Below are 23,102 nucleotides of genomic sequence, written 5' to 3'. Positions count from 1 at the left end.
CTCATTACTGAATTAATAAAGTATATCAGATTGACATGTAGTTCTGTGGTTTAGTGCTTGACTTGTTTCTGTGAGACCTGGATGAAATCCTTAGTACTGTAAACGAAAAAAAAAAACAGTAGTATTTGGAATAAAATATAGCCTACTTTATCCCTACCTCTAAACAGAAAACATTTATTGTTCTGCAAAGAAATGGAACCTAAAAATATTTTAGAAGCCAGGTGGCTGGTGTTTCACACCTATACTCCTAGCTATTCAGCCTGAGATATGAGCATCAAATTTCTAAGACAGCCTGGAAGAAAAGTCTGTGTGGCTCTCTTGTGTTCCAAGCTGGAAGTGGAACTATGGCTGTAGTAGAGTGACTGTAGCCTTAAGTAAAAAAGCTAAGCAATAGTGGGAGGCTCTGACTTCAAGCCCAAATATCTGTATACATACTCCCCCCAAAAAGACTTTTCCAACATTTGTTCTGCCAGTACTTAGAGCCTTCTCATATGTTGGTAAGATTGTGTTCATTGAAATGAATTCATCAGACTTAATATCCTTGTCTTCCCTTTAATTTGTATTTTATGAAATGCATCATATAATAGTGTTATTTTAGTAATGCACTATGTATATATTTATTTGAGGTTGCATTGCACTTATTATCTTCTTCTGTTTTAGTGCTTTTTTAGGACCAAAGGATATATTTCCTTACTCAGAAAATAAGGAAAAGTATGGCAAACCAAATAAATAAAAAGGTTTCAATGAAGGCTTATGGGAGATAGATAACAATCCAAAAGTGAAATTTTCAAGTGTACAGGTGAGTCATTGGATACCCACTTAGTTTAGTATTATTTATTCAGTCTTGGAGGAAAAAATATCATCATAGGTAGAGGAAAATAAGATGGCATTTAAGACTCTTAGTAATTTTGGATTAAATTGTGTTCTTATTTATGGAATAAACTTTGACTTTTTATGTCTAGATGAACTACTGAAATTATTATGCTGCTAATGAGACCTCAGAAAACTGAGAAATGCTTGGTTATTTACTCCTAAGAATAAAGTTTAATATATTAGATTTAAAGCCATATATACTGTCTTTTTTTTCTTTATTTATTTATTTTTTGTCAGTTGTGGGACTTGAACTCTGGGTCTGTGCACCATCCCTGAGCTCTTCAGCTTAACGCTAGAGCTCTACCACTTGAGCCACAGCACCACTTCCAGTTTTCTGGTAGTTAATTGGTGATAGAGTGTCAGGGACTTCCCTTGCCCAGGCTGGCTTTGAATCTCGATCCTCAGATCTCAGCCTCTTGAGTAGCTAGGATTACAGGCGTGAGCCACCAGTGCCTGGCTTCTACTATATTAGCTCTCAGACATTTCCATACATGCATACAAATCATTGAAAATAAGTTTTATTCTATTTTCATACATGTGTAAAGTACTTAATTTGCCCTCTCCTTGTCCCTCTTCCCTCCTGCTAGTACCTGATCACCCAGAAGAGCCTATATTACTTTCCTATCATTCATTTTTTAAGTGTGTATTACACAAAGGAATTTTGCCATGTTATTTCACATATATACATATATGCTATGTTCAGTTCAGGATATTTTTTTGGAGGGGTCAGTTGTGGGGCTTGAACTCTGGGCTTGGGTGCTGTCTCTGCGCTCTTCAGCTCAAGGTGACAGACCGGGGGGTTGTGTGTGTGTGTGTGTGGTGTGTGGTGAGTGTGCGAGTGTGAGTGTGGGTGGTGGGTGGTATGTGTGAGCGTGAGTGGTGTGTGTGTGATGTGATTGAGTGTGTGTGTGGTGTGTGTGGTATGATTGAGTGACTGAGCGTGTGTGGTGTGTGTGTGGTGTGGTATGAGTGTGAGCATGTGGTGTGAGTGTGGTGTATGTGGTGTGAGTGGTGTGATTGTGAGCAAGCATGTGTGGTGTGTGTGATTGAGTGTGAGTGTGGTGTGTGTGGTGTGATTAAGTGAGTGAGCATGTAGTGTGTGGTACTTTTGGTGTGTGGTGAGTGTGTGCGTGAGTGGTGTGGTATGACTGTGTGGTGTGAGTTTGGTATGACTGAGTGTGGTGTGAGTGCTGTAGGTGTGGTGTGGTGTGATCGTGTGTGGTGTATGTGAGTGAGCATGTATGGAGTGTGGTGTGTGGTGTATGAGCATGTGTGGTGTGTGGGTGGTGTGATTTGAGTGAGCGTGTGTAGTGTGATTGTGAGTGTGAACATATGTGGTGTGAGTAAAATGGGTGGTGTGATTGAGTGTTAGCATGTGTGGTGTGTGGTGTGAGTGGTGTATGGTGTGTGAGTGAGCGTGTGTGTGGTGTAATTGACTGTAAGCGTGTGGTGTGTGTGGTGTGATTGAATGAGCGTGTGTGGTGTGTGTGGTGTGTGGAGTGTGACCGTGTGTGGTGTGTGTGATTGTGTGTGTGGTGTTAGTGTGAGTCATTCCATTGTCCTAGGTGCTGGGTGTGAATGTTGCCTTATGCTCCGGGCCGCTCTTCCGTGGCTCTTCAGGGAGCAGAGCACAGAGCTTGTGGGTCACCTGCTGCTCTGCGCGGGGCCGGGGTCGTAGGGTCGCTGGGTCAGGGGGATCAGCGAGGCCAGCCGGGCTGAGGGTTGGCAGGCCCAGCCTGGCCTTGGCTCCCACCCTGACTGCACCCAACGCCCACCACTCCGTGGTCCCCGCGGTCCTGGAGGCAGAGGTTGGAGGCTCTCAGTTGGAGGCAGTCTGGACCAACTTCACCCTCATCTCAGAGAGACTGGTGAGGAGGGCACCTGGCACAGCAGGGAGGCTGGGTGGGGCCCTGTGCCTGGTGGGGGAGCTGCCTGGCCAGGCTCTGGGCCCGCCCGCCCCCCTGGACAGGGCAGCAGGTGCTGCTCCGCAGGTGGCCACTTGAGGGCGCTGTCTCCCCGGCCTGCAGAGCCGACAGAGGCCTTGTGCAGCCAGGATCCCATTAGTGGTGGAGGGGTGTCTGGTCCAGCGGGAGGGCGGCCCAGGTCAGGGGGTGACTGGCCAGCCGGGAGTGGGGAGGCCCACACGGTGGGGATGGAAGGGTGCGGTGGGAGCCGTGGGGGGTGTAGTGGGGGCGAGGTGTAGGGGGAGGTTCTGGGTGCAGCATGGGAGTTCTGCCCCTGATGACTTTCTTCTCTGCATAGCACCTGATGCCTGGCATTTCCTCAAATCATCTTCACAACATATAGGAGGTGGGCACCTCTGCAGCCCTATCTTTTTACACAAGAAGTTAAGTAATTCAGCATCAGGTAATCACATGAACTGGCATTGACTTCAGGTCTGCCAGAGTTGGAGAACTTCGTCTCTTTGTTCCAAAGGAAATTGGACTATCTGTCTCCAGAATGTGGCTTTGCTCTGTTAAATGGCCCCAGGACTGGGAAGGTGGCTCAGTGGTAGAGCGCTTGCCTTGCATGCCTGAGGCCCTGGGTTCGATTCCTCAGCAACACATAAGCAAAAAGAAAAAAGCCAGAAGTGGCGCTGTGGCTCAAGTGATAGAGTGCTAGCCTTGAGCTGAAGGGCTGAGGGACAGCACCCAGGCCCAGAGTTCAGGCCCCATGACTGGACCCCCCCAAAAAAATCACCCCAATAAAAGCTGTTGTCTTCACTTGAAAGGTTGGGGAATCAGGAGATACTTTAGGTGGGGCATAAAAGCCTGTGCAAACATAAAAGATCATCATTCTATTGTTGATATATATCCTAGTAAGGACATTTTAAATGCAATGCAAACATAACACAGATTCCCTGCTGATGTTTCTAACTTAGTAATTTGTGAGTTCGACTTCTGAGCAGATCTTCATTGAGACACTTGAGTCATAGAGAAAAAATAACACTTGGCTTTGGAGTTCATCAACTTGGAAATTTTTTTAATATTTTTTTATTGTGAAAATACTGTACAGAGGGGTTACAATTACATGGGCAAGATAATGAGTACATTTATCATCAAGCATTGTAGCCTCCTCCTTTGTTTCCCCTTCCCATCCCTTGACATGCCCCCTTCCCCCAATCCTCCCCTCCCCCTTCCCACCGAAGTTGTAAAGTTCGTTTTCGACATGACAACTTGTACTTCTCATTGTCGCAATGGGTCTACCTGTATCCTCGTTTAAATGACTTGTTTTTCCCTTTCCCCTCCACAAATTATACCGACATCAAATACAGTGAAAGTAGGGGTTATAAAATGGGGGAGGGACATACAAAGCAACAAAGAAATAATCTTATAAATGCGTTAGAAACAATCGCATGAAAGAAAACATTTGAATACATATCTTAGGGTTTATTTCCCAAACATTACCTCATCTGACTTTTTCTGCTTGACTCAGACATATACTAGATATTGCAAATAAGGGGAACCATGGGACCTATGTTTCTTTGGGCTTGGCTTACTTCACTTAATATAATTTTCAACTTGGAAATTTTATTATTTTACTTTGTGAAGACAAGGCCTTACACACATGGAAATGAGAAACTAATTCGTAAGTGTACAATTAAACAGACACAGTTTGTATGTAAGTGTACACAGATGTATTAACTGAAGTATGGTATTTACAGGGGAGAATTCGGATGGTAAAATTCCTCAGGAAAACAAACTCATAGTCCAATGAAATGAATACCAGGAAACTGGCACTTTAAAGGTATGAGTAGGTCAAGGGGAGGGAGGGTGGATGAATGAAGAGAGGAAGGCAACCATAATACTTAACATGTATCCTGTGAAACCAAGAATTGAGAACAGGGCTGGTTTTGGGAGAGTTGGGAGAGAATGATGAAGGGGTGGCATGATCAAGGTGCATTGTATTTATAAACTGATGTGTGCCACCACTGATAACAAAACCACAATATAAAAGGGGCAGCGAACACTGGGAGACATTGGCATAGGTGAGAATTACCTGCCTGACCACTGATAGAACCACACAGGCACTTCAATGGGGAAAGCCATTTCACAGAAATCATCTCAGGGAGACAGTGAATGTTTTGTCTTTATGAGGTATGCAATATTTGGATGTCATAGAAAGGAAGGATTCGAGGCACGAGCAGGGGTGGTGGGGGAGGAATATGCCCGGTCCCTTCCTGTGCTGGTGAGGTGCAGTGGGACAGTAGGGTTGCGGTGGAGGCGTGGGGAGAGGAGGCTAGAGGAGACCTTGAATGTCACATTGAGGACGGGTTTTGTGCTGCAGCAGCAGAGGACTGTCAGGAGCACAGAGGGAAGATTTCCTCGGTGGTGTTGTGGAGGCAGAGACAGGAACCATAATACTAATTAGGCGTTCATTGCTAATAGGCTCATAGGAGTGGTGGCCAAGAGTAGGATGTGAGAGATGTGGAAAGTCAGTATGAAAGCACAGCTGAGTTACTCAAAGACAAATTTCCAAGTGGGTAATGAGAAAAGGAGAAACTCTCTGACACAAAAATAGAACAAGGTGAAGGAATTTGGTGGGGGCGGGTGGTTAAGAAGGTGCCTATTTTGAGATAACAAACTTGCTTCTGGATGTAATGAGTTTTGATGTGCTGTTAGAATGTGACGTGTAGATGTCCACATATAAAATTGCCAAGTGCAGATATCTGAATTCTGATGATGTGAAGCCCTGGAGTGCCAACGTGAACCATGAAACCAAGAGCTTCTGAAAAATTCAGGCCCCAAACGCTTTGAGATGTCAAACCTCAACCCGTCACTAAATTATTCACATTTGATTTTGTTCTCATAATGAACAGAGCAAAGAATCCGTTTTTTTCTCACAGATTTTTTTTTGAAGTTGGCAAAAATAATGTATTTTAAAGAAGTCATCAATGATCACTGAACTTACTTGGTAGATTCTTTTTTTCTTTTTGGTGAGGAATGACTCACATACTAGAAAGTATAAAATCCAATGGCAAATATACACGAGTCCCCCTATACGTACCACTCCCATCAGGAAATGGAACGCTTCCAGCACTCCAAAAAGTGCCTCATAAGTTAAGGTCTCTCCAAGATGCTACCTTCCAGAATGACTACCACTTTGAACAATATCCACTTAAGTTATTTTTATGCCTACAGCTCTGTATGAATTGAATCATACAATGATATATCACATACTATATATGATCTTGTTTCTGTGATAATATATATCTTTCTTTGGTTAAGATGCATTTTTCTAGTATAGTTCATGGAAACAAATCTGGAGACGTGGATGTAATTTACACTTATTGAGGAACCATGCCACCCTAGTACACCAGGCCATCGGCCGCACATAGGGACTTTGTCTGCATTGGTGTACACACACACACACACACACACCACACAGACAGGCTGAAGCACACACACACACACACACACACACACACACACACACACACACACACACACACCCACACAGACATAGGCTGAAGGCCCCTAGATGAGGTCATGGCAGACTCAGGCACTGGTTATGGCCCAGGTTTTACCCTCTTTTCTCAAGAGTGGGGGGAAGACTCTTACAACTCTCATGTGATCGTCTTAGGTCAAATGAATATTTTTATTTTACCCCCACTCTTGGTGTAGGGACAGGAAAGTTGTTTAACCTTTGCAAACTGATTTTTTATCTAAGTGCTGAAAAGTTAGTTTGCTCTTATAATAGCATAAATAAACACTCTTGGAGCGAGAGCTCAGTTTTATTCTTCCCTCTTCAGCAAAGCATTATAAACAAAATCACCTCCATTCTAAACACAGAAACCTAGAATTACAGGAAGGACATCTCATTTATTTAATAGTGGTAAGGAAAATAGTTTATGGAACAAGGACCAAGGACCTTAGATAAGGGGACTAGAGCCACAGCTTCCTGCAGCTGTGCAATGAGTTACAGGCAGGGAGGGAGAGGTGGAGGCCTTGCTATTATGTGCACAGAAACACCTTTCAGTAATCCAGGAGCTCAGGGCTGCCCAGCATGCTTTGTATTAGAGGCTGGGGACAGCATATTTCTTTGTATCCTTAGAGTTTCTGTTGCCTTCTGAAACTGATACAACACAAATTGTTTGTGTGTGCGTGTATGTATGAAAGAGGAAGCACTTTAGTTCAAATGAGCACTTAATATTCGTAATTTGATCTAATTTTAATAAATTATATATGGGAAATACTGAATGGGCCACAAAATATTTTATTATTACTATTTTTTAAAATAAAATGTTTTTCTCCATTTCTTCTGTCCCACCTTCAATTTTTTGTTGCTTTTTTTTCTTATGAGCAAGAATTATATCTGCTCAGATTCTCAAAAATTAATCTGCTTTAAAATGTTGAGAACATCAGGTTTCCTGTCAGTAAGCAGACAGGAGAAGTTAGGGAGAAGAGCATTGTTTGGAAAAGAAAACTTAGTCATCCTGTCACCTGAATGCATATTTGTGTACTGCTTAGATATTGCTGCTCCAAGTGATTCTGAACAGCTATTCAAAGGGTGCATTGGTATGTGACATTTCAGAGGGAGATGAAGCTTCAGTCCACAAAAGGACATATATTAATTGGGGATTTTACTTTATTTTGGCACGGAGTTTTTAAAAAAAAATCACCTGGATGGATTTTAAGATATAGACAACGTTTCAGATCTGGTTTTGGAAGCCTGATTGAGAAAGTTCTTTCTCCCCAGCATTTAGGACAGCATGTTCTCTCTAAAGAAAGCTGTCTATTTTTCTTTTCTTTGATGGACCTTCAGTTTAGAACAGACACAAAGCTGGGAACACAACCCAAGGCAGAAAAAATTCACTCCTATGTACTGTTGGTCAGGTTGACTGTAGGACACAAAGGTTATGGATCGGTGGTGGAGCCTTGTCCCTGCGTGAGCATGTTTTCTGGACTTTGGCTGGAGCTGAATTCCTGACTTCTGAAAGGAGGGATGGGTCTGGGTTTCTAGCGGGAACAGCCAATGGGAAGGAAGTAATATTCATTAAGAGTGTCTCAGGCAGGCCACACCGGTAAGGCATGCTGTTAACACACCCTCCTGCACACTGTTCGCCTGTGTTTGAAATCCTTCCAGGATACTGGGGTTACTTTTTTTTTCCAACCAGGAAGAATACATGATTGGATTCTTCTTTTTATCCCTTCCTTCCTTCCTTCCTCGCTTCCCTCCCTCCCTCCCTCCCTCACCCATCTACCCCTCCCCCTGCTGCCCTCCTCTGGAGCTCTTCTTTCCAGCAGGAGCTTGAGAATAAGATTATTATCCAATCAACTCAACAGCAGCCCATGTCAGTGTCCACATGTGCATCTGAGACGAGAAGAGATTCATTTGTGACCTGGAAACTGAAGTCTGCTTAGGTCTGTAAATATGAATAAAGCCCATTCTCCTTAATGATGAAGGTAATCTCCAGTAATTTAATTGTCTTTCTTAACTAGTGGGGATAACCCATTTCTCTCCACCCCCCCCCTCCTCTCACACAAAAACTATGCTTCTCATAGAGTGATCTTTACAAACACAGGGGAAATATGTCTTTTGGTTAATTGCATTTGAAAGAGCTTCCCCCCCCTTTTTTTCTTTTTTGTATGAGAGACTCTTCTTTCTCCACCACAAATTATGTGTTTTTCTAATACATATTGTGGTGAGCTGCTTGGGCTCTTATGGGCTAACTGTGGAAGTGGTTGGTGTGTGTGGGATGTACTCCTGGCTTGGGTTAGCTTTGGTTGCTGCTACAGATGAAAGGCAGTTTCTTTCTGTTGCCGTTGTTTGTGGAACTTTGGTGGACCTGGAGTGGATTGTGAGATCCCCCTGCCAGCCCATCCCCTGTGAACACAGAGCCGTTGTCTCTTTCCATGTGTCATGTGCATTTTCCAAAACATTCAGCCTTGCCTCTAAGAAAGAAGTACAGCTTCTTAAGATGGCCTAGGAATGGAGCTGTTTTCTTTTCAATATGGTTTTGGAAAGAAATTATAGATGGAAGGTAGAAATCAAGTTGTACAGAAGGACTTAAGTGTAAGCCAGGAATGCAAAGATTAGACTCACTGGTTTAGTTAGGGCAAATAACTTCACTTTGAATTATTTTCTTCTTTTTTTTTTTTTTTTTTTAATTTTTTTATTGTAAAGATTCTATACAGAGGGTTACAGTTACATGAGTGAGGTAATGAGTACACTTCCTCTTGAACATTGTTACCCCCTCCATTGTTTTCTCCCTACCATCCCCTCCCTCCCTCCCTTCCCCAAGGTTCTTTTTTTTTTTTTTTTTTTTTTTTGATTGTGATTAAGTGATTACTTAATTTCCGGAAATTCACAGTATTGTGGAATAATGATGCTCATTTAAAGTCACACGTTCATTCTAACTTTCCTGGAGCAAATTGTCTATCACAGTCTGTAATATATAACGGTGTTCATATGTTATATACCATACACGTGATCAGCAGCATGGGGATATTTAGTAGTGGTTCAACCAGATGAGTGGGAGTTCTTTGTTTCTTAAGTCCTGTTAGTTTTGTCATATCACCTAACATTTTGGATTTATCATCCGCTTATCAGGGAGACCATGTACTGTTTGTCTCTTCGTTCTTGGCTTACCTCGCTCAACATGATTCCTTCTAGCTCCATCCATTTCCCTGCAAATGCCATTATTTTGTCATTTCTAATGGCTGCATAATATTCCATTGTGTATAGATACCACAATTTTTGGATCCATTCATCTGTGGTGGGGCATCTAGGTTGTTTCCATATCCTAGCTATTGTGAACAGTGCTGCAATAAACATGGAGGTGCACGTGTTTTTGTATATTGGTTCCTGTTGTTCAGGGTAGATGCCTAGAAGTGGTATGACTGGGTCGTAAGGGAGGTCAATCTTTAGCTTTCTAAGGACCCTCCAGACTGCTTTCCAAAGTGGTTGTATGAGTGTACATTCCCACCAGCAGTGTAATAGCGTTCCTCGTTCTCCACATCCCCTCCAGCATTTGTCGTTGGCTGATTTGTGGATGTGGGACATTCTGACTGGGGTAAGGTGGTATCTCAGGGTTGTCTTTATTTGCATTTCCTTCACCACCAGGGATGATGAACATTTCCTCATGTGTTTCTTTGCCATTTTTATTTCTTCATTTGAGAAGTCCCTCTTTAGTTCCCTTGCCCATTTAGTAATTGGTTTGTTAGGTTTGGGAGGGATTAGTTTCTTGAGTTCCCTGTATATACAGGATGTTAACCCCTTGTCTGATATATTGCTGGTAAATATTTTTTCCCAATTAGTTGGTTGTCTTTCTAGCTTGGTTGCGATAGCTTTATCTGTGCAGAAGCTTTTTATTTTAAGGTAGTCCCATTTGTCGAGTCTCTCTCCAATTTGTTGTGACCCTGGGACTCTGTTCAGGAAGTTCCTTCCTGTGCCTATTAGTTCAAGTGTCTCTCCTACTCTGTCCTGCAGTAGTTTCAGAGATTCAGGTTTAATGTTAAGGTCTTTAATCCATTTTGAGTTGATGTTGGTGCATGGTGATAGGCTGGGGTCCACTTTTAGTTTTCTGCATGTGGCTGCCCAGTTTTCCCAGCACCAGCGGTTGAAGAGGCTGTGTTTCTTCCATTGTATGTCTTTGGCTCCTTTGTCGAATATCAGCTGGCTGTAGGCCTGTGGATTTATTTCTGGGTCTTCTATTCTGTTCCATTGGTCTTCGGGTCTGTTTTTGTGCCAGTACCATGCTGTCTTTGTTATTATAGCTCTGTAGTAGAGTTTGAAGTTCGGCATGGATAGCCCTCCCATATTGTCTTTATCCCCTAGAATTGTTTTGGCTATTCTAGGTCTTTTGTTGTTCCATATGAATTTTTGGACTGTTTTCTGTATTTCAGAGATGTACGTCATTGGGATTTTAATAGGAATTGCGTTGAATTTGTATATTAGTTTTGGAAGTATTACCATCTTTACTATATTAAGTCGGCCTATCCAGGAGCATGGGAGGTCTTTCCATTTCCTAGTGTCTTCTGCAATTTCTTTCTTTAACTTTTTATAGTTCTCATTAAATAGTTCTTTTACATCTTTGGTTAGGTTAATTCCTAAATATTTTATTTTTCGGGAGGTTATTGTGAATGGGGTTGCTCCCTTTATTTCCCTCTCTTCCTGTACATTATCAGTGTATAGGAAGGCAACTGATTTTTGTGGGTTTATTTTGTATCCTGCTATTTTGCCAAAGTGATTTATGATTTCTAAGAGTTTGGGGATGGAGTTTTTGGGATCTTGGAGGTATAGTATCATGTCGTCTGCAAAAAGGGATAGTTTAACTTCTTCTTTTCCTATGCGGATCCCTTTAATGTCTTTTTCTTGCCTTATTGCCCTGGCTAAGGGTTCTAGGACTATATTGAAGAGGAGTGGAGACAGTGGGCATCCTTGCCTTGTTCCTGATTTTAGGAGAATTGGTTGTAGCTTTTCCCCATTAAGTATAATATTGGCTATTGGTCTGTCATAAATGGCTTTTATTGTTTTTAGAAATGTTCCTTCTATTCCTATTTTCTCCAGAGCTTTTAGCATGAATGAATGTTGAATTTTGTCAAAGGCCTTTTCTGCATCTGTAGCGATAATCATGTGATTCTTGACCTTGGCTCTGTTGATATGTTGGATTACATTTATTGACTTACGTATGTTAAACCATCCCTGTGTCTCTGGGATGAAGCCTACCTGGTCATAGTGAATTATTTTTTTTATGTGTTTCTGGATTCTGTTAGCTAGAATCTTGTTAAGGATCTTTGCATCTGTGTTCATCAAGGAGATTGGCCTGTAATTCTCCTTTTTGGTTGGGTCTTTGCCTGGTTTGGGGATGAGTGTGATATTGGCTTCGTAGAATGAGTTTGGGATAGCTCCTTCCTTCTCTGTTTCTCTGAAGAGCTTGAGGAGTATGGGTATTAGTTCTTGTTTGAAGGTCTTATAGAATTCTGCTGTGAATCCATCTGGTCCTGGGCTTTTTTTTGTTGGAAGACTTTTGATAGCTTCCTGTATCTCATTATAGGATATTGGCTTATTTAATTGGTTAACTTCTTCTTTGCTCAGTTTGGGCAACTTGTATTTCTCTAAAAATGCATCCATTTCTGCCCGATTTTCTTCCTTTAGAGAGTATAGCTTTTGAAAGTAGTCTGTTAGAATTGTTTGGATATCTTGGGTACGTGTGGTGATGTTTCCCGTGGCATCCCTAATCCTATTAATATGGGTTTCCTCTCTTCTTTTTTTAATTAATCTAGCCAATGGGCCATCAATTTTGTTTATTTTTTCAAAGAACCAGCTTTTTGTTTGGTTTATTTTGGTTATGGTTTTCTGATTTTCTAATTGGTTAATCTCTGCTTTTAATTTGGTTATCTGGCTTCTTCTAGTAGCTTTAGGTCCCATTTTTTCCTGTTTTTCTAGCTGTTTTAATTGCAACATGAGATTATTTACTTGGTCTGTCTCCATTCTCTTGATGTGGGCACTGAGGGCAATAAATTTGCCCCTCAGGACTGCTTTTGCTGTGTCCCACAAGTTTCTTTGTGAGGTGTTTTCATTTTCATTGAGTTGTAGGAAATGCTTTATTTCTTCTCTGATCTCTTCTGTTATCCAGGCATTGTTAAGGAGTGTGCTGTTCAATTTCCATGTATTGGAGAAATTTCTGCGGTATGCTTTGTTATTGAGAGCTAGCTTGATTCCACTGTGGTCAGATAGGATACAGGGGATTATGTCGATCCCTTTGTATTTGCTTAAGTTCCTTGCATGAACTATGATATGGTCTATTTTGGAGAAAGTTCCATGAGCTGCTGAGAAGAATGTGTACTGTGCTGTTTTAGGGTGAAATACTCGGTAGATGTCAGTTAATTCCGCTTGCAGTATGGCCTCTCTTAATTCGGTAGCTTCTTTGCCAATCCTCTGGTTGGTAGACCTGTCCTTTGGTGAGAGTGGTGTGTTAAAGTCTCCTAGTATTATCGTATTGGGATCTATTTTATTCTGTAAGTTTGAGAGCATTTGTTTGACATATCTGGGTGCACCAATATTTGGGGCATATAAGTTGATGATGGTTATATCCTCCTCTTGGATTGTTCCCTTTATTAATATGTAGTGTCCGTCCTTGTCTTTCTGTACTGATTTTAATGAAAAGTTTATTTTGTCAGATATCAGGATAGCTACACCTGCTTTCTTACTGGGGGCGTTTGATTGGTAGATCCTTTTCCACCCCTTCACTCTGAGTTTGTTTGTATGTTTGGCTGAGAGGTGGGTCTCCTGAAGGCAACAGATGGATGGGTCTTGTTTTCTTATCCAGTCCTTAGTTCGTTTTCTTTTAATTGGTGAATTCAGCCCATTTATATTAAGAGAAAGTATAGAGAGATGCATTGTTGTCCCTGCCATTCCGTTTTCCTAAGTTTTTCTTTTTTCCTTTCCTCCTGTGCTTGCTCAGTTAGACTTTGAGTAACGCCTGTTTGGGGCAGGCCCCAGTTCCTGGCTGCTTTCTTCAGGTTGTGTCCCCCCTCTTAGAATTCTTTGTAATGCTGGCTTAATGTTTATGTATTCATTTAGTTTTTCTTTGCTATTAAAAGTTTTCAGTTCTCCATCAAATGTGAATGCTAGCTTTGCCGGGTAGATCAGTCTGGGTTGGCAGTTATTGGCTCTCAGGGCTCGTATGGTGCTTTCCCAGGCTTTTCTTGCATTCATTGTTTGTGTGGAGAGATCTGCAGTAATTCTTATTTTTTTCCCATTGTAGTATAGCTCCTTCTTCATTTTTGCTGCATGCAGGATTGTTTCCTTATTATTCAGATCTATCATTTTTACTATAATGTGTCTAGAAGTGTTTCTCCTGGGGTCTTGCTTGTTGGGTGTTCGATAAGCTTTTGTGATGTAGTTAAGATGGTCGTTTTTGAGGTGGGGAAAATTTTCATTGATTATATTGTTAAATAGGTGGTGCATTCCCTTGCTCTGGAATTCCTCACCTTCGTCCACTCCAATTATGCGAAGGTTAAATTTTTTAGCATTATCTGCTTGCTCTTGAATATCCCTTTGGTTTAATTTGAGTAATTTTTCCATATCTGTCACTTTTTGGTCCAGTTGGTGTATTCTGTCTTCTGTATCTGACACTCGACCTTCCATTTCATTCACTCTGTTGACAGTGGCTTCTATTGTGGTTTGCATGGAGGAAATGGATCCCTTTATGGATTCAATGTTGGTTCTCAGAGTACTGATCTCACCTCTCAATGAGGTATGCATTACCTCTAATTTGGCGTTTATCTCACTTCTTACTGAGGTTTGTGCAGCTTCTATTTTTGCATGCATCTCTTGTTTGATACCCTGTATCTCTTTGGATAGATCATCCTTGTGCTCTTTCAATTTCTGATCAATTTCTCACTTTATTTCTTGAGTCATTGCCTCCAGCAACCCTTGGAAGTAGCCTTTGTCTTCCATTCCTGCTTTGGTCCCACTGGGGCTCTCCCCTGTGTGGCTGCTGGCTTTTGAGGTGAGCTTGCTGTCCTGGGTGGTAGTAAACCTTGTGATTTTTCTCTGTGATTTTCGCATGGAGGTTCAGGAGACTGCTCTTCAATTTTGTTTTGGTGTGTCTGTCTTTGCTTGGTTGCTGATTCTGTATTGGTAGAGAGAGTCTGTGCCTGATCTGGGTTCTGTTGGGAGCCTATTTCCAGCTGCTATTCTGTCTTACTTAGGATTCTCAGCTCTCTGCTGTAGATTGCTGGCAGTTCCCGCCTTTGGAAGGGTTGAGCAGCCTAGACTGCTTGTGTTTGCTCCTACGGGTGCTCTTGTGAAGAACAGATGCTCTGGATGCACTCTCCCAAATGCTGGAGTCTGCTATGGGCTCCTGATGTGTTTTTGTTTGTTTGTTTTGGGCTGGTTGTGGGCTTGAACTCTAGGTTTGGGTGCTGTCCCTCAGCTTTTCAGCTCAAGGCTGGCACCCTACCGTTTGAGCCACAGCACCACTTCTGACCCTTTTTGCTTTTGTGATGCTGAGGAATCAGATCCAGGGCCTCATACATCCAAGACTATCACTCTATTGCTGAGCCGCCTTAACAGTCTGAGCTCCTGCTTACTATCAGGTGCTGGCAGCCTGTGTTGCCCAATTCCCAGTCTAGGGTATATGGGTGGAGTTTTGGTGGGGTTTGGGCTTCTCTTGTCCTGGGCCTCCAGGTCTTTTGTTGTCACAGGCGTGCTTCCAGGGGGAGTGTTGTTTCCTGGTTTTCTCCCCTCTGTTGAGGCGTATGCTCAGCTTTTTACTTCAATTGGGAGGAGTTGGTTGTGTTGTTCAGGCGCCGGATCCCCGGGCCTGGTTCCGGCCCCAGCCTGGAGCGCGCTTGTTAGGCCTGTGCTGATGTGTATACCACCTAGGTTATGCAGCCTGGAGCGCACTCGTTAAGCCTGTGCTGATGTGTATACCACCTAGGTTATACAGCCTGGGGGACACAGTTCAAATTTCTTCTACTGTTGGTAGTCTTGACCCAGGGGCGCTGTTCCTGGCTTGGGCATTTAAGCTCCCTTCCAGGGGTGCTCTTGCTCTAGCCTGGCCAGCTGAGTGTGCTCCACGGGCTGGTGGAGCTCTCAAACAGTTCCCAGTTTTAGTGGGTCCTGTGGTCCGGGTGTTGGGGTAGGGAGTCTAGGTCAGGGTCTGGGGATTCCCTCCAGCTCTGGTCTCCCTTGAGGGATACACTTCCCCTGTGGGGTACTCACCCTGGAGCTGGTTGTTTCTGTGTGGTGTAGGTCGTCAGTTGTTGTTGCAATCCGGGCTGGGTTGGGCGGTGGTGGCTCTGTGTGATTCTTTTCTGTCTCTGCCTCTGTCGAAGCTGTCGGGTCAAGAGTGTCCCCGCTCAGACAGCTTCTTCGCGGTACCTCTGGGGCCCGAGTGGCCCCGCCGGGTCGTTGCGATCGTGATCGGGCGGGCGGGTGGGTGGTCTGCAGACAGTTCCCTTTGCGCGCTGCTGGCGGTTTTGGCGGGATGGAACCTCTCTGCTCGGGTGGAGAGTGCCGGGTCGTTGCGATCGATCGCGATCGGGCGGGCGCGCTGCTGGTGCCGAGCGGCTTTGGCGGGATGGAGCCTCTCTGCTCAGGTGGAGAGTGAGGGGTGGGGGTGGGATCCTCGTGGAGACTCCCGGCTGGTAGGCTTCTCTGTTCCTGGCGATCCGCTGTTCTGTAAACCAGTACCTGGTGATCTGAAAGCGGCCCCCTGTGTCTCTGCTGTGTCGCTTGGGGCTCCCGCAGCCCCCGCCGGGCCGGCTGGCCGGCGGCTTGGCGCACTGCCGCGCGGCCAGTAAAGGTTGGGGGAGGGGTCTTCGCTTTTCTTCTGAAATTCTTCTTTTCCTCTGTTTCTTTTTTGTTATTCTCCGCCTCTGGTTTTTCTCTGAGTGTTCGTCTTTTTGTTGTTGTCGGTCTCTTGGGGAGATTAAGCGTTGGAGCTCGAACTCTCTTTTTGGTTGGAGAGAGCTGTGGCGTTTCCCTACTGCCCCGTCGCCATCTTGGTCCCCCCTCTATTTTCTTCTTTTGAGCGAAAAAAAAAAAAGTAGATCTGTGTTGAAAGCAGTGTCTGAGGAGACCAGCTTATAACACATAGCAATTGCAGAGACAAGTTAGGTGACACCAAGAACAAGTGTGTCTAGGCAGTCCCTTTAAAAATACCCCAACCGAGGTTATGAAACCACACAGCTTCTTTGAGGAATAACGCATCCAGGGCTAAAGCAGCCTAATTTTATTCAAGGATTTGAAGAGTAAAAAGGGATTTGGTTCTTAAAAAAAAGGAAAAAAGAACAGCCGAGTGAGGATTATTGATCAGTGAGGGATTAAACATTTGCTGGAATACAAAGCATCAGGAATTATCAACATGGACATCACAGTGGCCGGCCATTCAGCACTTGGAAATGCAAACAGCCCAGTTTCCCACTGATCCAATGGCAGCAGCCTGGAGCTCTTGATTCCCTGTGTGTCCACCTTTGTACTCCCTGCCCCTGGACAGGGATGAGGAGATGGGTTAGGGGTGAAAGGAAACTAATCTTGCTCTTTTAACTTCTGTCTGTCTGTCCCTCTTGAGCAGGCCAAGCAGAGACCAGAGAGGGAAAGCACTGGGGAGCCTAGGAGAGGTCCTGAGGTCCAGAGAGGATCAGGAGATCTATCGGGAAACCTCAACTACCACTTCCTCCTGTTGCCAGGGCTGTGGTCCTGTCTGCTTGCCGGCCCGCACCTGCCTCTGTGGTTCACAAGGAAAAGTCATTTGGCACTTGTACAGCCGGCCCAAGGGAGTAGTGCTGGGGCCATCCCACCCTTTCTGGTTTTGTCTTTTTCTTCCCCTGTCAGGTGCCACTGGCTTTGAACCATGTAATTGCATCAATAAGCCATCTCTGGGATGAGCGGTGTGTGTGTGTGTGTGTGTGTGTGTGTGTGTGTGTGTGTGTGTGTGTGTGTCTGTGTGTCTGTGTGTGTGTCTGTGTGTGTGTGTGTGTCTGTGTGTGTGTGTGTCTGTGTGTGTGTGTGTGTGTGTGTGTGTGTGTGTGTCTGTGTGTGTGTTCTACTGGCAGCCTGGCTCTGCCACCCTGCCTCCTGGATGGGTTTGCAGGACTGAGGACATTGGTTTGGATCCTGAGGCTGATTTTTATCACCTCTGCATAAGGCTTAGCCTGTGAGGAGGGAAAGTGAGAGGGAGGGAAGAGGAAGTCTGACTTTGCACTTTCAAGAGCATGTGTGATTTTCCAGGATGTACATAATATACATTGAAGCATCTGTGTTGTGGGCTCCCAGGGATTTGCCTGTTCTCAGTGCCGATTCTTTGTGCACCCTGCATACATCCCACCTTTTGGAGACTGGGGGAGGCAGTGGAGGATGTTGTATAAGAGGACCAGTGTCCTGACCCACGTGCTGACTGGGTTAAAACAGGTGCACAGATACTTCAAGCTCCAGCCCACATCTCTACCTACCCCTGGGCAGGAAGAGCCTAGGGTCACCGTCTGCCTCTTGGACACTCAGTTTCCCCATCCACTGGGAAGTTTTTGATAAAGGCCTTTATTTTTGGTGCCACATTCTCATGCTGAGTCTCCTATTGCCTTCTGTTGTCAACTTGAGGAGCCTTTGAAACTTTGGGGGAGACGTTCCCATCTTTTTCTTCCTTCTTCTTTTCCATACATTGGACTGTGTTGCTATTTTCAGGCCACAAGTGATGAGACTGAAATGTAAGTGTCTTGATGTGCCAGGTGGGGACATCAGGCCACCTGGCTCAAAACCTGGAATTCTAGGACATGTTAACTGTCTGAACCACAGAGGTAGAGAGAGCACACACAGGGCCACACTCACTGACCCGTGAATGTCACAGATGTGGCCGGGCCAGGCCTTGAGACCATGTCAACCCTGGTCCAGAGGAGAAAGGACACACTTCACCCACAGCTCTTTTTAGGGAGCTGGGATTGAGTTCCATCTGTAGAATCGCAAAGTGTTTCTGGGTTTGGAGCCACTCTTTCTCAGACGTCAAGTAAACACACACAAGGTTGCAATGAGGGTTATGCAAGCCTGTATGCTGGGGTTTGACTCAGGACAAGCCCTAAAATGAGCACATTTTGCTCATTTTTGCTGTTCAAAATTTTGGTGATCCTAGGGTTTAAACTCAGAGCCTTGCACTTGTTATACGGATGCTTTACCACTTGAACCTTGCCTCTAGGTTCCTTTGCTTTCTGCCAATGTTGTATGACTGTGTCTGAATCCACCTCCTCTAGGTTCACTGGTGATGTTGGACTCCCGGGCCCATGTCACCGCACTGTTTTTCTCCCCCAGAAACAGTGTCTTGTGGACCTTTCTGCCCGGTCTGTCCTAGAACCTTGATCCTTCTAATGTCAGCCTGCTAAGTAGCTGAGATGATAGGTGCCAGCCACCAGCATGTAGCTGAGGATGTATTGTCCCACTGTGATCCTACTGAGCCCAAACCTTAGATGCACCCAGTGATTGTGTTGGCGAATTGACATCATCGGATGAGCAGCATATATGGCTTATTTATTGACAGTCGAGGTCCAAGCCCTGACTAGGCCCAAAGCCTTAGCCTCACTCTTGGTCCATGGAGATGGAAGACTATCCAGGCAGATGTGTCTCAAAACAGCAATGCTGCTGAGTTTGGTGTGTGTGGTTGTTTGGGGTGTGTGTGGTTGGGGTATGTGTGGTTGTTTGGGGTGTGTGTAGTTGTTTGGGAAGTGTGTGGTTTGGGATGTGTGTGGTTGTTTGTGGTGTGTGTGGTTGTTTGGGATGTGTGTAGTTGTTTGGGATGTGTGTGGTTGTTTGGGATGTTTATGATTGTTTGGGGTGTGTGTGTGTGGTTGTTTGGTGTGTGTGTGTGGTTGTTTGCGGGAGTGTGGTTTGGTTTCCTGCTCATCAGCCTTGGTGGGTGCCATCTTCTCCCTTCCCCATAGGATGCTCTCTGCTCACAGTGGTGTGACCTGTACCCCTCTCTATTCTCAGTGTTTAACCTGTACCTCCTCTCTGCTCTTGGTATGACTCTATCCCCTCTCTGCTCTTGGTAGTGTGACTTGTATCCCTTCTCTGTTTTTGGTGTGACCTGTATCCCCTCTCTGCTCTTGGTGTGACCTGTACCCCAGGGCTAATTTAGGCCATTGGGATTTAGAATGCAGTTGGAGATGGGAAGGAGAGGGGACTGGAGAGGGAGGCTGGGAGAAGAGGTCTGGTCCCACACCTGCTCGCTGCTCCTCAGGACACCTCTGTGCACTCCACAGGGCCACTGTGAAGCCTGATGGGGAGGAGCTCTATTCTGGCTGTCCAGGGCCCCGCGGAAGGAAAAGCAAGGGAGGAACGCGCTTGAAAATAACATCGTGACTGTTCTTGGGGTAGAGTTCTGCTTTTGCCAGCTTCATTTTTAATGAAAGGATGGAAATGTCCAGAGGCAGGGTGGTGACTAATGGAGTTGCATTGTCCTCTTCTTATTGGAGTTTCAACAGCAGGGCATCCAAGCTCACTCTCTGAGACTGCATTCACGCCAATGTGCAATATGGAATGGAGTTCCTTCCGCATTCACCTCTCTCTAGTCCTGGGCCTGGAGCAGCAACTTAGTCTTCACCTGGTCTGATTTGATGGGATGATTCTCCAGCGCCCACTCCTTTTCTTATGTTGACAGTGGTAGTGGTGGGGGGGGAACACAAATTTACATGACAAAGGACATAGTTCACCTTTTTCACCTGGGAAGTACTTGTGTTTGTTTTCTGGGTAGATAAACTACATTTAAATGGCATGATGGATTAAATAAAGTGTTATTTTTATTTCCTTACCATTGTTAAGGACTAAGTACTTCTGGGTTTTCTTTTTCTTTTTTCTTTTTTACTATCTGGCAGCAAAAATGCCAGCTCAAGTAGAAGTGTGGTTCAAGTGGTAAAATGCCAGCTTTGGAAGAAAACGCTAAGGAAGAGCATGAGGCCACCAGATTGAAGTCTAGGCTTCCAGTCCCAGAGGCAGGCTGTGAGTCACAGCCCATTGGGGTCACCCAGCCCAGCACTGCGTAACAGACAGTGAAAGGGTCAGGACATGACTGCCATCATTTTGTTTTTCTTTGCATGCTAGGCTTTGAAGTCAGGGCCATGCCCTTACTAGACAGAAGTTATATCATCTGAGCAATGCCTCCGGCCCTTTTTGCTTTATTTATTTTTCAAATACGGCTTCCAGGCTGACCCATCAGCACCTCTCATGCATACTTGGATCATTAATGTCAGCTGCCCATGGCACTCATTCTCCCTCCCCACCCCCCAACTCCTTGGAGTCCTGCTGGAGGCTCACTGCAGACACATCCTCATGGCTGCTGTAAATGGAAGGGACCCTGGTCATCAGCAAATGGCAGTGTGAGGCCAAGCAAGGTCAGAACTGGTCAGGAATCAGGACTGGTAATGACTCTGTGCTTAGGGGCAGGCATAGCTCCTGATGAGTGGGTGGAGGACTGGACTATGTAGCTTCAGTGTATCTGTTTTCAGGCAGTGACTATCATAGACACATTTGGATTTTGTGAGGTTTTTGAGCAGTGAGGATGGAAATCAGCTTGAGGCACAGCTGTGGACAGGTTGGTTGGTCCGTCCCATGTGCCTGGGACACCTTAGCTTGCTTTGGCACCTAGGTAACAAGTTGCCCTTATGACGTAAGTTTATGATTTTCTCAATTAGAGACTATATTAAACTCCACGAAGGCACAAGGCTTGACTTGTTCTGGCCACAACTAGTTCCTCCTATTGTCTCCAGACAGAGCAGCAGCTCCACAAATAAGGGATGGGAGGGGGGCATGGGGAACGAGAAGGAAGGGGTGGTGTCGCCCAGGAAGCATTGTACTTGTAACCTGACTTCTGGAATTGTTACCCTGGGTGCAACCCCATCAAAATACTAATAAAAAAAGTCATGTTTTCTTATTTGTTATGAACAAATAAGAAAAATAATTTTAAACAACCACACTCTATAACCCATAGATAATTACTTCTATTTTTGTTTTTAAGAAACAATCATTGTTGGAGAGTTTTCTTTGAAATACAAAAACTCTTCTTGGAAGCTTATCTGTGTATTAGACAACAGAGCCCCTGAGTTTGAGTTTGCAAAGACTTGGAAATGGAGACTTTCAGGATGATTGCACTCCTTCCACGCAGTGTGTTTCCATACCCATGCATTCCCACAAAAATTTCCTCCAGTCATTTTTGGCACTCTAATCTTTGTTACCTAGTTTAGAAAACAAAAGTTGGGGAAAGTCATGTGAATTGAAAGTTGTGCTTTTCTGTATATGGTTAAAGAAATCCTTTGGGAACTGCCTACATTTCTTTGCTGTTTTCGGCAAGTTCTCCTGGCTCTTGCTGCTTTCTTTCTTCCTTAGAGGATTCTGTAAGGTCTATCCATCATCCAGTTACCAAAATGCACCTCACTGGAGAAGGAAAAATAGTTGGCGTAGCTGAGTGTTTGAAAGGAAATAGGAGAAAAGACATGCCTCCACACATCGAACCATCTCTGATGCGCTTTTGGAAATTCATAATGACAGATGGGTTGGGGAGAAGGAGATACACTCCACAGTGGGCTTCCTTTCAGATCCAGAGCTCCTTCCAAGGTGTTCTGAGCTATTCTTAGCAACTGGGGCTCCACACATTCATCCCGCCCCCCCCCCAGAAGAGAAGACTGCTTGAGGAAGCTTTGTTGCTTAGCATTTTGCTCCAAACAAAAGCCAAACCAGGCAATGCAGGAATAGATGTGGAGAAATCTAGACGTCTATTTCATAGAACTTGAAGGACCAAGGCACCTGACTTCTCAGGACCTGTGCTTCTTCAGTCCTCTGTTAGGAGTGAGAAGTTCTTTCTCACTCATCAATTCTTTCAGAATTCTCTGAAAGAAGTGATGAGAATATTCGTAGGGAATGGTGGAGATAGGAAGGTTCCATAGTCCCTATCTTTTGGACACTTGCAGTGTGGAAATCATTGAAATTGTTTTCCCCTTCTCTTGTTTATTCAACTCTACGTATCGTTGGTTGATGGCTCAGATTATCTCCCTTCCCCCCCCCAACCCCCAGTGTAGTAATGCATTTCAGGGTAATGCAGAATTTCAATTTGGGGTGTAGAGTGATATGGTTTGATCATGTGTTACAGAGTTGAAGTTCTGAGACCCCCCCTCCCCCATGGAGTTAGGAACTTTGCGCCATGTAGTCACTCTAAGAGCACCTGTGGATTCTTTCCTAGGCTCTCATACTTAGCCACGGACCATGAGCTTGAGCTCTGCCTCTGATGGGCACCAGTTGAGTGTCCATTTTCACCATGAACATATTTGTGTGGACAGGACCTTCTGTTTGGGGGGGGGCATACCGTGGTGGCTGTGGCAAGACAGAGAAAATGCCTATGTCTGTAAAGGTGTACCTAAGCTGAATCCACAGACTTCTATTCCCAGAACGGCCTCAACTGGTGATCCTCCAGATCTGAGTTCCCTGAGTACCAAGGATTATAGGCACCAGTCATGGATTCCTGGCATGATGCCTAAATATTGCAGCGGATGCAAGGAGTTTGAGAAGTGGCGACTGCCTTACAGGGGGTTGCGAACTCCATAGGGACCACAAATGCCTTTGGGAGGGAAGAGAAGGAGGGAAAACCCTAGGATGTCTTTTAATTTAGTATACTTACTGGAGATACCAGGAACCACTGGAAGTACAGAAACTTAAGCTTTTGACCTTATTTCTCTGGCCAGAGACTATTCATTGAATTTGCAGCCCCTTATTCTGTTGCAGATGTCAAATCAGAAGCCATC

General features: G+C 44.6%; 1 long non-coding RNA gene across 1 annotated transcript; it reads left to right on the top strand.

Annotated features, from left to right (window-relative positions):
- Positions 1-731: 731 nt before the first annotated feature.
- On the top strand, positions 732-19,816 carry LOC138808603 (uncharacterized). Its single transcript, XR_011366517.1, has 4 exons — positions 732-799; positions 4,538-4,620; positions 8,121-8,237; positions 19,575-19,816. It is a non-coding gene; the product is annotated as an uncharacterized lncRNA (long non-coding RNA).
- Positions 19,817-23,102: the final 3,286 nt, after the last annotated feature.

The sequence above is a fragment of the Dipodomys merriami genome, unplaced genomic scaffold (genome assembly GCF_024711535.1).
Source record: "Dipodomys merriami isolate MVZ:Mamm:240054 unplaced genomic scaffold, mDipMer1.0.p SCAF_459, whole genome shotgun sequence".
Classification (NCBI taxonomy): domain Eukaryota; kingdom Metazoa; phylum Chordata; class Mammalia; order Rodentia; family Heteromyidae; genus Dipodomys; species Dipodomys merriami.
The sequence above is the reverse complement of the archived record's forward strand: the minus strand, read 5'-3'. Positions and strand labels throughout refer to the sequence as shown.